Genomic DNA, 13,387 nt, shown 5'->3' with positions numbered 1-13,387 from the left:
TTTTTCCTTTTATCCATCTGGTGTTTGAAGAACTAAGGACAACTGAAGCTATTTAAGCTTCAGTTGTCAGAGACACCAAACACGAGGAACCGGCGACACAAACAAGGCAGAGAAAGTAAAACTACTGACTAGACTTGAGTATGAATGTAATCAAGTACACTTGAATTCAACTAAGCCAGTGCAGTCACATCCAGTGTCTCACAGCTACTGTGGAGGCACAAACAAAACCATCCCCAAACTGGTACCAGTCTACCAAGTTACATGTGGCCATGCAGGTGACCACAGGCAGTGCTAGTTATGAAATACTGTGTCAACAGTCATTAAACTTCTCTGTAATCGAACCTGAACTATGGTTTGTTGTGAACGCCAGTCAAACAGAGCTTCGAACATTTAAATAATGACACCACAAAGAATCTCTCCATCTTCGAGCCAAACACAGTTTCATTAGAAACTTTCCTGCAGCCATTCCAGTAAATATCTGTGGGACAGGAAACGAGAAGAAAAAGAGAACCGTGGAGGAGAAATGATGGAAAGGAAAGTATATAAGTGCCTCATGTCAGGAAGTGCTCCAACTCGCCTCCTCCTGATGTCCCCGCATGTTGATAATAGACCACCTAATGTCATTCACAGATGTCTGCTGGAGATGTTAATGCATGTCATTTTCATGGCTCGGAGCTCAGCTCGTCTGTTCCCAAGTGGCTCTGGTGTATTTCTGTCTTGTTCGCAACCTCCCAGTGGAACCTCATACAACGTTTCAGTCTGCCAGCAGGCAGCTTGGGAGATTTGAACCTAACAAAGCACTGCCTAAAAGAAAGAAATTAACTTCTTGGGGTACTGTAGTATAAAATCCGTACATGATGCAATTACTCCATCTGGAATGTGCTGTGAAAAACGTGAAAACACGAAACAGTAAATGCGTGTTCTCGGTGTAGGGGTCTTGATGTGTACATCTGCAAGTCATGCGTTGCCAATTTGTCTTCTCATAAGATTAAGTAGTGTTATCATACGAGTCTCACGCTCCGCTCTCTGAAGCCTTACACTGTTCTGTCTCTAGAGATGCAGGAGACAGCAAGGCGGATGTAGAGCACAGGAAAAATGGTGGGAGAGAGGAAGTGAAACAGGATGTATATGTATATATAAGTATTGAGCCACCCTTTATTTGGTATGACTACCTTTATTCTTCAGCCTTCTTAGAGTTAAAGACTACAGAAAGCTGCCCAAGTATCTTCAGGAATAGTTCATGAAGTTAAAGTCAAAGTTTTCTTTGGATGTTTCTGCATTTTGCTCCCAAAGTGCTTCAGTAATGCTGCTGCTCTGGGGAGGCCAGTCCATCACTGGTATTCTTCCACTGTGTGTTTTTCTATCCAGTTATGCTTTTAATGCATTAGCAGTGATTGGCATCATTGTCGTGCTGTAAAATGAGTCACTCCTCCGCACACCATTTCTGATCAGAATCAGTAAACAGCAGCATTTATCAACTGCTGCAGATCGTTTTTTAGGCCTGCTAGTTTTATTGTCCTCCAGGTTCCTCAAAACTTATTAATGACACGCTGTGCAAAGATACATCATGTTTCATACTCTTTTCTTCCTGTCAAACTGTTATTTTTGGCATTTCTTTTGTAAATTCAAGACATGATTTCAAACTAGTTCTTGTCTAAGTTGTCTCTTATGTGTAGACATAACAGTGGTTCATCATTTAGGCTCCTTTTTTATCCTTCAGTGATTCAGACGTCAGTTAACATTCCTCTGTCAGGGACAAGGACTGGACAGAAAATGAGGATAAAACAGCCAACGTCCAAAGGAAAACTTTGACAGACCTTCAGCAAGCCTGGAGAACTATATCACTTAAAAAATGAATTTTAAATTAAGAAGAACACATTTTTAACATCTCGGTCATTAGCACCAAATCTTTCTGTGGGTGAGGCAGTGCTAACACCAGGGATTGCTTGAGCGTCACTGTCCCCCTCACCACTCGTCTGCGCTCATGTTGCCCTTAACGATCTACGCTCCAACATCTCAGTTCCTCTCTCGTGTTTACCCTTTCTATGTTTTAAACACTGGTTTGAAAAGCGCTCTTGCAGCGCAAACGTTTCATGATTTCATGCATTTTGTGGCTTATTTGGGGCAAACATCACACTAGTCACACAAACTGGGCTTTGGGGGTGAAAAGGGGGTGCAGACTGGCCAGTGTGAGTACACCTTAAGACACATTAATTTTTATCTGGCATCCTCTAAAGTTCCCCCCTAATTTCTATTTTAGGTTAACTCTCTATGATGAGGTTGAATTAACTGCAAAAACTGAAGCAGGGAAATAAAATGTAGTAGAGAACAGAATTAATAAGTCTAACGTCTTAGCATCCATTTATTTTCTCCAGTCTGCATGAACACCTGCATTTACAGAAACCTGCTGAGACAACTTTGTGCCCTTTGAAACTAATTAGCAGCCAAACATTACAGGAAAATTCAGAAAATGCTTGAGGTCAGTGGTGTAGGATGCTACTTGCAAGAAAAGTCTTGGCAGAAATATTTCAGTCTTTGACAATTTGCATAACAGCGAAGAGTGGGAGGTTTTTCAGTTTATCCACATTATGTTTACTGAGGCAAAACACTGTTTTACAGAGAGTCCAGAAAATACAGGAACAGTTTTTTATGCTTCCTTATATTAAAGCTGACAATATAATAACAGTTCACTGAGCCCTGCACAGTCAAATTAATGGTATAATTATATGTATATGTAAAGAAAGAAATGTGTTCTCACTTGAGACACCGTCATAACGCCATTTTCTGTCCTCACATTTACGTTGCTTGATAGGAACTGCTGTGCTCACGCAATTATGAGCACATGCTTGATTCCTGTAATTCCAGCACACGTCAGTGACAGACAGCCTTTAAAGTTTAGATTATACTCCCTCGATATCCCGGCATTAGAAAGACATTGCATTCAAGCTGCAGATACAGGCGATGTGGCATGATTCATTTTGTTTTTGTGACTGGAGCTTTTGTGTTTGGATTTATTTAAATGACAGCTGAAAGTCATTTTTCCTACAAGAGATAAGCTCAGTCGGTTTCACATCACGCTGCAGCATGTGTGCAGTGTGGTTTGGCTTGATCCTAATGATGTTGTGGGTGATCATTATACTTTGTTAGAGATGTAAAATCCTGCACAGTGCTCACTGAAGTTAATGATTCAGTGTCGGAAAAAAACACACATATGGGTATAAACACATGTGCAGCTTGTGGGTGCTGCTGCACAGATTTGTTTTGTTGGCACATACTTTTTGATCTTCTCCCACTGCACAAAGCACTTTGATGTGCATTTGTGTGACAGCATTTAATGAACCTGTACTAAGTGGATCAGTTTTGCAGTTTTTTATGACTTAAGCATCTGCATGATCAGGAAATCACTGTAAAGCTGCAGTTAAGCACTAATGTGAAAAGTACATGCTCATCTGACATTAATGTTGTCCCGATTCAGCAAAGCAGCAGAGATATAGCGCTTTATTTAATTACAGTGATGTGTTCATTGTTTCTGTTTAAATTGGCATGGCTGTATGTATTACTCTTTGCAGTCTGCCAAGCTAATCTCACAGCACAATGAAATGCCTCCCACAGCTGGAGCAAGTGTGTGGGCAGCTTTTGAAACAGAACAAAAGGAAATAGAGAGGCACTTACTCTTAGACACACTGTGAAGCACACATAGACACGTGTGACTCCATATGCATCTGCTCATTCACACACACACACACACACACACACACACACACCTGGACGTGCATAATTACATTCAAAATAGATGCAGTTCTTTCATGACGTTTCTCAGACACTGAAACTGCTCTGTGTAACAAAGGTGTCTAAAATGTGTGCCATTCACACATTTTAGACACAAATGTGTGAATGTGCAGCAACAACAATTTGCCCTGTGACTGCAACTCTACAATCAAGAGAAGCTCAAGTTCCTTCATGTATAATCTGATCTATAATCAGAATCAGTCATATTGATTGCACGCCTATTTAGGTTCAAGTTTATTCTGTGAAATGTTGTTTTCTGCTGATTTTTTGCCTGTCAGATTACATGCAGAAGCAAGATTAATGCATTAGTGGGTTATGCTGAGATTAAAATCAGAGTTGTCAGCAACACAAACGGGAATCTCCAGGAAAAATCTGTGTACTCTGGCCAGTTGGCGAGTGGTTGCTGGAGGTTGCCGGCATTTTCCAGATGCAATCGACTGCACCAAAATCCTCTTTGTGATTGTTTTGGTTGCTAGCAGATTTCCGTAGCTGCCCACAGTTTGCATTAAAAACACTCACTGTTTACTCTTTAAAGTATAGTGAAAGTTAAAAAAGTGTGACACAAACTTGAAATGGAGAACATCACTATCAAATCAAAGTTACTGCTGCAAACAGCACGTTTCCAAAGTTGCAACTTTTACATTGAAGGTTCTTTGTTTCCAGTTCACGTTGTATCTTTCAGAGTCCCAGTACTGCTTGATGAGTAGTTTGCATTTGCGGATAAGTTGATTTCTTCAATGCAACCTACTGGTGACCATGGCAACCTGCTAACAAAGCAAGCTGCCAGCAACCTCCAGAAACCCCTCCCCTGCTCTCCTGCCACTTGTGGAATAAAAACGCTTTTCCCTTGCAAACAGTGGTTACCGGGGTAACTGACCAGACTTTATGCTTCAGCAACTGATTTTACAGCAAACCACCAGCATCCACTTGCAAGTTGGTCACCGACTACGACAGTGGTTTCCAAATGGTTGCCAACCGGTTTTTAGACCTGTGTGTGACTGGGACCAAAATCACCATGGTAACAACTGCTGAGCACATAACCTACTCCAGAGCTCAGATTTGGGTTTTAAATGGGCTGTTTTATTTACAATTAGCTTATATTAAATACATTTTCTGCTTAAGATGTTCTATGTCCTGTTCTGTTTGTATTTGTGTTTTTTTTTCTGCTGTTACAACCAAATTTCCCCCTGTTTGACAATTAAAGGATTATTCTATTCTATTCTATTCTATTCTATTCTATTCTATATTCAACTTCACATCATATTAAAATCAGTGCATTAAAGGCAGCTGAAAAACTGTAGCAGCACAACCTGACTGCATTGTGTTATCACTGGAATTTAAATGTATGCAGGTAGAAATACAAAAAATGTTTTTCTCACTTGCTGGGACTGCCGCTGATAGATCGCAGATTGGAAAACCAATCAGTTACATTTGTAAGCTATATATCATTCATACACTCGAGCCATCAACAAACGAAAGTGTTTTCCACATCTCCTTCATCAGCCTGTTGGAGAGTTTAAGCAGTGAACACGTTGAAATGTGCCAAAGGTTTCAGAGCCCTGATGTTCAGCTGTCACGTTTGAATAAACAGCAGCGCAGAGCGGTAAAAGAAATATAGCATCCTTCTTTTCAGCTCATTTCACTTATAATGATTATGGATTCACAGGATTAACAGTTCTTTCATGCAACATCCCTGTTCTGTTTTACTGTTATATTTCTTTAATATTCTTTATCTAGGCCCTTCATCACCTGTTCATCTGATCGGTCTGTGATGGGAGTAGGCAGCCCTCCATTGGTCCATTTTGCATGAAAGAAGAGCCAAAAAGTCCTTTTTATGAGAGCATGCTGCTCAGTTGCTGGTTGTTACAGCCTGGTCTAGGGGTACAGGAGCGCCTGGGTGAAACAATCCAAACAGCCACCTTGATCCAAATTATGGCCAGGGCCGTAACACTGCTAATGGTGGCCCAATCGGTTATTAGGTTTAGGGGGCAATCACCTTTTCAGGGCCATGTAGGTTTGGATTTTTTCCCCTTAATCATAAACACTTTCATTTAGAAACTGCATTTTGAGTTTACTTGTGTTATCTTTGTCTCATATTTAACTTTGTTTGATGATCTGAAACATTTAAGTGTGACAAACATACAAAAATATAGGAAATCAGAAAGGGGGCAAACACTTTCTCACACCATCTCTGATGGGTTTTAGGTTTTGTAAGACAGATCACACAAAAAGAGGCTGGCTATGTTGAACTTGATAACAAAATGTACTAGCGTGCCTAATAAAGCCATGCATTTTTTTGACAGTGACTCTATATCTACACTTTAATTAGATTTGCATGGTATGTTATTTGCTAGACTGAAAAACATACTAATGCAACATATATTAATATGCGGTATTATCTGCATGTCGTTTCGCAGAGAACGTCATTCCTCCAACTTATAAAAACGAGCTCAGCTCAAACTACTGAGACAGGAGTTACAGAAACATGTGTGACTTAAGAAAAGCGGAAATTCCTGATCTAAAAAAGGAAAAGTAGGAAAGAAAATGCAGACAAAAAGACCTCAGCTCAAGCACTACATGAGAGCCTAACTAATATTCAGACTGGGATTATGCATTTGCTCACACAGGACCTCCATCACAAACACAGTCTGTCATGTTAACTTCTCAACCCAAAGATGGAAGTCGAAAGTAAAACCTCTGCAACTTTCAGTTTTTTTCTCTCATTACCAGCTGTGATAAACAGTTGTTGTTTTCATGTGTGAAAAACTAAGCACACCCCTTACTGTTTCTATATTAAGGAGGAGGGAAAGTAACAGCCAGATGACTGATTAACTGATCGTTGGTAAGTGTTAAAGTGACGTTTGCTGATCTAAAGTTCATAACACGACTCACCTGAAATGCTGTGGTGGGACTTTAAGGAAGGGTTTCCATAAACAAGTCAACCAGAAAATCACTTCAAGTTATTATTACTAAAGCTATAATAATCGCTGGAATGTGAAATTCATAGAGAAACTCCCAGATCCTTCTACTGACCGCTGCGACACACCTGCACCAGGGCAAACCTCCGCCTGCCCCACTCCTGCTAAACAGGTGAAAACAGAGCAACAGGACCGCTGAGTCTTTGATTTTATTTATTTTCTGCTCTGTTTTACTTGCATCTATTTGAAAGAGTGAGTGTAAACACAAAAAACTATTTTATTTGCTTTACTTCATATGTTTCATATGTTGTTTGTTTAATTTAAGACAAAAAAAATAAATGAATGAGAGGTAAAACTTGAGGGGGTAGGGACAAATAAGTAAATACTTCTGCCTACTCCTTTTCAAACAAATAATGGAATGATATTTTGTAATGATTGTGAAGGCACATGTTTGAAATGTTTGAAATAAAAATGAACTGAACTATTTTATGTGATGGAATATGAAGAAAATAGGTTTAAATGTTAAACAAATTTCTTCCAGTCAGAGAATGTTGCATATAATTAAATTTTTGCTTGATGCATAAAGTTAAAAGATTAAAACTAATAAAACAAGTTTTAAAAAGAGACTTTTCCATTTGATTACATTTTGTATGATGGATTATGCAGAAAAATTAAAATTGGGATGAAAGATCTATCACTTTATCACCTATTCAGGGTGTAAATCATGTTTTAAAAAGTAACTAAGTAACTAATTACTTTTGAAAATAAGTTATCAGTAAAGTAACGGGATTACTTTTTCGGGAAGTAATCAGTAATTAGCTACTGATTACTTTTTTCAAGTAACTTGACCAACACTGCTAATAAGTCACATAGGGTGTTAATGGGTGTGGAGGATCACGGCTGTCTGTGCCACAGAGACTTTTTACTTGAGTTTTCCTCACAGTGCTCCAGCCCAGCGCTGCAATTTTGTTCAGAACCAGTGAGCGGTAAATAGCTGAAGAAATGAGATACAGCTTGGAAACAGCTAGAAGCAGCGAGCGTGGCCGACGAACGGAAGTTTGCACGCAGCTGAGTGATGGAAAGACAGAGAAGCAGCAGAGAAATAAGCAGCTGACATCGAACGCCCACCAGGGCACCAACACAAACGCACAAATAGACAGATGGACAGAGAAAACAAACACGCACAACACTCACATTTACAGAGAATTAAGACACAAAGAAAATTGCACAACTCTCTGACATCGGCTCTTAATCTCCAGCGTCGGTGCTGACGGACATTTCCAATAACCTGCAATTTTCTCCCCGCACTCTATACGAGTGTGTCCGCACTGACCTGCCTTCCATATTTAGACAAAACTTTTACTCTGCTGCACGTAATGTGCTGCAGATGCTGCAGACAGCCAGAAAAATGAGAAGGTAAAAAAAACAAAAAGTAAAAAAATAATGGTACTGCCACTGAAAGGGGAGAAACATGATATTTTGTTCTGTAACAGCCACCATAAGATAACCTGATGTGCATGTCAGCAGGAAGTGAGAGCGCACATACTGTAGGTAGATAATGATCCTGTTCAGACTGTTCTTCAGTGAGTGCCTAAAAATAAAAACCACTGTTGCTCTGATGTAACCCCTGAACCTCCCGTGCCCTTCAGCGAATGCACACACAGGAAACTCACACTGGATGCTGATGGGCGCAAATACAATTTACATCCTCTGATTATCTTGTCTGCTACACTGGTTTCACTGCACATCTCGGGATCGGATCGCTGCATCTGTTGTTGTTGTTTGGAAGAGGGGGAAAAGAGGAGAGATGGGAAGTAATTGTGTGTGTGGGTGAGAGATGCCTGAAGATGAGGAGGAAAAGAGAGGGTATCAAACTTAAGCTCTGACAGGATTTTCAGTTTAGATAAACATGAGCACTCCTGGCTTTACGCGTGAATTACTTCAGACACACAAGGGTGACGAACGCTTGGTTTAACTGCTGATCATCCGACAAAGTTTTTTTTTTCTTTTTAATTCTACAGTGCTGGTTTTAACTATAAATGGAGCAGTTGTTAGGTAATATGTAATGCCCTTAAAACTACAGTTGCTGCTCAGGTAGTGAGGTTCAATTACATAACATGCAACAGCATCACTCAGCTGAAAAGCCACAGAGTAAAAAACAAATAATTTCAGAAGTATCTAAAATGATTTAACGCTCCAATGTACCACAGAGACATTGATGATAATTATAAATTATCTGGATCTGGAGTGAACGCATGCGGTTTAATCCTTTAAGTTATCTCTAATCTTTAAAAGTAGAGTAACTGCACAAATTATTTCTGATTTGGAATTTCATTTCACACGTAGTGTACATTTATATTAATATATATTTTCCTATACGCTGATTAACCGATTTGTTCTTTTACGACTCACTTCCTCATAAAACGTTAGGTATTTAAATTTAATTCAACATAATTTTATTTATATAGAACTTAATCACAATATCAGGTAATGTTATCAGGTAAAGACCCCGCAATAATAATAATAATACAGAAAACCGCAGCAATCAGACGACCTCCCTATGAGCAAATACTTGGTGAAAGTGGGAATGAAAAACTCCCATTTAACAGGAATCTCTGGGTTGAAGGGAGGAAGACAGGACAAAAGATGCACTGTGGAAGAGATAATGATTGAAACTGAATTATAATTAGTACAGTTAAGTTATATTATAGGATATTTTAGTCAGACAGTACTTAGTAATGCTTTATTTTTGATTTGATGCACATGCTTTACTGCATTTTAGGTACAGTGAACTTATCATGTTAATTAAACCAGTTTGATAGGAGTTCACTTTGTGGCTTTATCCTGCAATCAGCCATTAGAAGACAGGCACACTGTGGTCATAAAAGGCGCACATGATCAGCAGTGATGCTCAGTTGGTACTAAGGACCCCAAAGTGTGCAAATGAAACATTTCCCCATACCACCAGCCTGAACTGTTGAGGTAAGACAGGATGGAGCTGTGCTTTTATGGTGTTCTGACCTAACTGTGATCCTGCCATCCGAATGTTGGAGCAAAAATTGGTGAGCCTGTACAAATTGCAGCCTCAGCTTCCTGTTCTTAGCTGACAGGAGCGGCACCCGGTGCGATCCTCTGCTGCTTTTGCCCATCTGTTGAAGGTTTGTTGCACCTTGGTGGTAATGAGCAGTTATTTGAGTTACTGTTGCATTCCAGCTCGAAGCAGGCTGACCATCATCCTCTGACCTCTGGCATCAACAAGGCATTTTCTCCCAGAGAACTGCTGCTTGTGGACTTTACCACCACTGTTAAAGTGTTAAAGTGTCCAGTGAGTGTATTTTGAATAAGAATCAGACCGACCAATCCGACCAATCACTGGAGCCCATTAATCTCTTCCCTAACGCAGCAGACAGGTGTGGAGTCCACATGGTTTCAAGTTCCCCATTATGTTTTTATTGCATTAGTATTTATTTATTTACAGCCTGCTTTTAAAGGATATGGAAACATCTGCTTAAAGATAATTGAGTGTGGGTGGAGAGGACTCGATTGGTTAGATTATATTCAGGCTGAACAGTCACTGTAGGTGAGCGGGGCCTGGAATACCCAGGGAACTGGAGAAATATGATTTATAGCACTCAGCCTTCTCATTATTTGGTTGAGGCTGTCAGCTGTCACTGCACACACAGGAAATCCACGAGGCTGCATAGCCACAGGGCACGGGAACAGTGCGACTGCGCATCCTCCAAAACCCGCCGTAATGACAGGCTGTGGGGATGACTGACAGACGTCAGCACTGTCTGCGTCCCTTTTCCATTCAAGTCAAAGCTTTGAAAGGCTGACGGTTGTGTGCTGAATGTACACTTCGTGTGCACGTATGCACAAATGTGTGAGAAGCAAATGCACAGAAGGAGAAAAGCAGCAAACACATTTAATATTTTTTGTAAACACTCAAAAAATTTTGTTATTCCTTTTAATCATTTACTCCACATTTTTATTTAAAGTCATTTAAAGTACCTTTCAATGCTTTTAAAAAATTGCATATTGGTAAAGTGAAGAATTACTTGTGATACCCGTGTCTCATAATTTCTACTCTCAGCCTGGTTTTAGCTCACCTCAGAGCTTCCTTTATTTCCAGACATGCTCAGTTTGGATTAGTCTGATAACAGAACTACAACCACAGAATGGGCGCTACACAGAAGCTGTTATGTACATATATAATTACTTTGTTAACGGTCAGCCTCAAGCAGCCACTTAACTAGTGTCACAGTCAATGGTTGGAGACAGCAGCGCGGCAGCAGACAGTTAAAATAATCATCCTTTGTGAAGTGACACAGACACAGCACACGTCACCAAACGCTCGATCAACACAAGAAACAAGACACGTTAGTTTCATTTATATACTCTTTAATATATCTTAAAAAATGGATATACAATCTGAGAAAGAAAATGTCGAGGATCTGAAGAAGAACAGATTGTTAATCTCGTTCCTCTGGCCCTGGAGTTTAACTGAAGCGAAGACATTTCCAGAGAAACATCCGAAGAAGAGGAGAAAACAAAACAAATTACCTCCAACAACACAAACTGCCAAACTAAAGGACACCGATAACAAGATCTCCAACAGCAAGCAAAAGTATTATTAAGGCCAAGAAAAAGCACTGAGTGTTGGGCTGAGGCAAAAACTACCGAGACAATTTGTTGCCAATTAATGAAGCGTGGTGTAGCCAGATCTGGGACTGCTGTCACTCTGTTTTTAAAGTCCTGGGTCTTTTATTTTGGCAGAGTCGGGTGCTTTGTGTTGTTGTGTTTGCTAAGAAAATAAAAATGATCTGAGCTGATGAATCCAGATTTTAAAAAAGAAAGAGGAAACCAGAGCATGCTAACAAGTCACATCGTCTCCACAAGTCACACTGTAACTGCCCACACACACACAGACACACTCCAGGAGCACAAACTGTCATTTTTGTTAATCTTACACGCACACTTCCTACACAAAAATTCAATCTTCTGCCTCTACATTTCCACATCCTCGGTAGACTGCAACACTCGCACACAGACGTTTTCCTCATGCAGACGTGAAAACAAAGCTGAACAGGTGAAAACAGGCGATACTTACAGACTCAAACCGGAGGCACAGCAATAGCCAGGGCCGGGCAAACGACACACGCTCACACACACACACACATAAAAACACAATCACTAGCCAAAACCCACAGCAGCAGAGGTTCATGGAGACATTATCTAGTTAGTCCAGAATTCCTAGCGGCCATCCCACAAAGCATAATCTGCTCTAGTCAACCGAGAGGCGCAAATATAGTTTAACTAGTTAACTAGCACTCGAGGTAGCAATTTAATCCAGTGTCAAACATGTCAACTGCCTCAAGAGTGTTTCCCACCAAATCTGTGCAGTTTTTTTAACCTCCCCTTTTCCCCAGTGTTTGACTGTGACCGAGCCTGCAGACCCCCCCATCCCCCCACCCCCAGGGTAAGGTTTACCCCACTGCTGCCCTAAATCAAAAGTATTAGTAATGACCAAAATCATTGTTTATGTTTCTGTAATGCTTAATCCTGCAGTACACACAAGCTCTTAATCAAAATTGGATTTTTAAATGGTAAAATATAGTTATTGTTATGATCCCTGACATTTTAAATTTCCTGTTTCACAAAAACGCTGAAAAAGTAAATCACAATTATTAGCAATTATTATTATTATTTTTATTAAGATGCCAAATTACATGTTAACTTGCATTACTGAATAGAAAAATTCGTTTTAGTTGTTGAATGTGATGTCTCAGAGAAGTGCTGCAGATCAAATTCACCTATAAAAATGTAAAATCGGTTTGTTTTTGCATAAACAAAGAAAAAAAACATTTTTGACAGAATTCTCAAATATTTGTGATTCCTGTTTTTATGACAGGCGTTCCAATGGCTTTGTTAAGTACTGCACTTTCATAGATTTCATAGATGTCCAGAATGACGCCTTCCTGCAGTCTCTAACAGATCTAAAGCCACTTACATTAGCTAGCTAGTAATCCTGCTAGCATGTCATCTTGCCATCTGTTTTCATGCAATCTGGAAACCTGCCTTTTAAAGTAGCTGCTTGAACCAGCGTTCAAGTCTTCTGGGCTTCTGATGCACCCAGTGGAGATATATTTGGGCCAAGTTTTCATATTCTTTTGGCCAGTTATGACTTACACCTGCATGCAACTACAGCCTGCTCACCGATCAGTTGAACTCTGGCTACAAACAATAACAGCAGACTCTGCATGTCTGTATGCAGATATCATTTACAGAGTGGTCTTTATGAACCTCTGCTATTGTTTTCTCCACACACATTCAGATAGTGAAATCATACAGTCTGCTTACAAAGGGGGAGAGACTGAAATAGCGCCATTTTTAGAAAGATACAGTCAGCTCGGAAATCTCCCTAAGGGAGCAGAACGAGGGGGTTTGTGCAGATCAGTCAAAAACCTCAATATCAGTTTGGCTCAGCACTGAACAGTGACTATAAAGTAAAAAAAATGACTGAGTTTAAAAGTTGTAAGGCTTTCTTTGCACCTATTGATCTTCATTGGAGACATTTTCACACATGAACTCTGGAGAATGTCAGGACTGTCTGGTGGGATACGATACACTCTGCAGCTACCGGAGCAGGCAGGAGGGAGTGCTTGCTGTGAATTCACCTG

This window comes from Copadichromis virginalis, linkage group LG16 (genome assembly GCF_057382275.1).
Source record: "Copadichromis virginalis isolate Kocher_CV1m ecotype Utaka linkage group LG16, C_Virginalis_male_GT1.1, whole genome shotgun sequence".
NCBI classification, from domain to species: Eukaryota; Metazoa; Chordata; class Actinopteri; order Cichliformes; family Cichlidae; genus Copadichromis; species Copadichromis virginalis.
The sequence above is the reverse complement of the archived record's forward strand: the minus strand, read 5'-3'. Positions refer to the sequence as shown.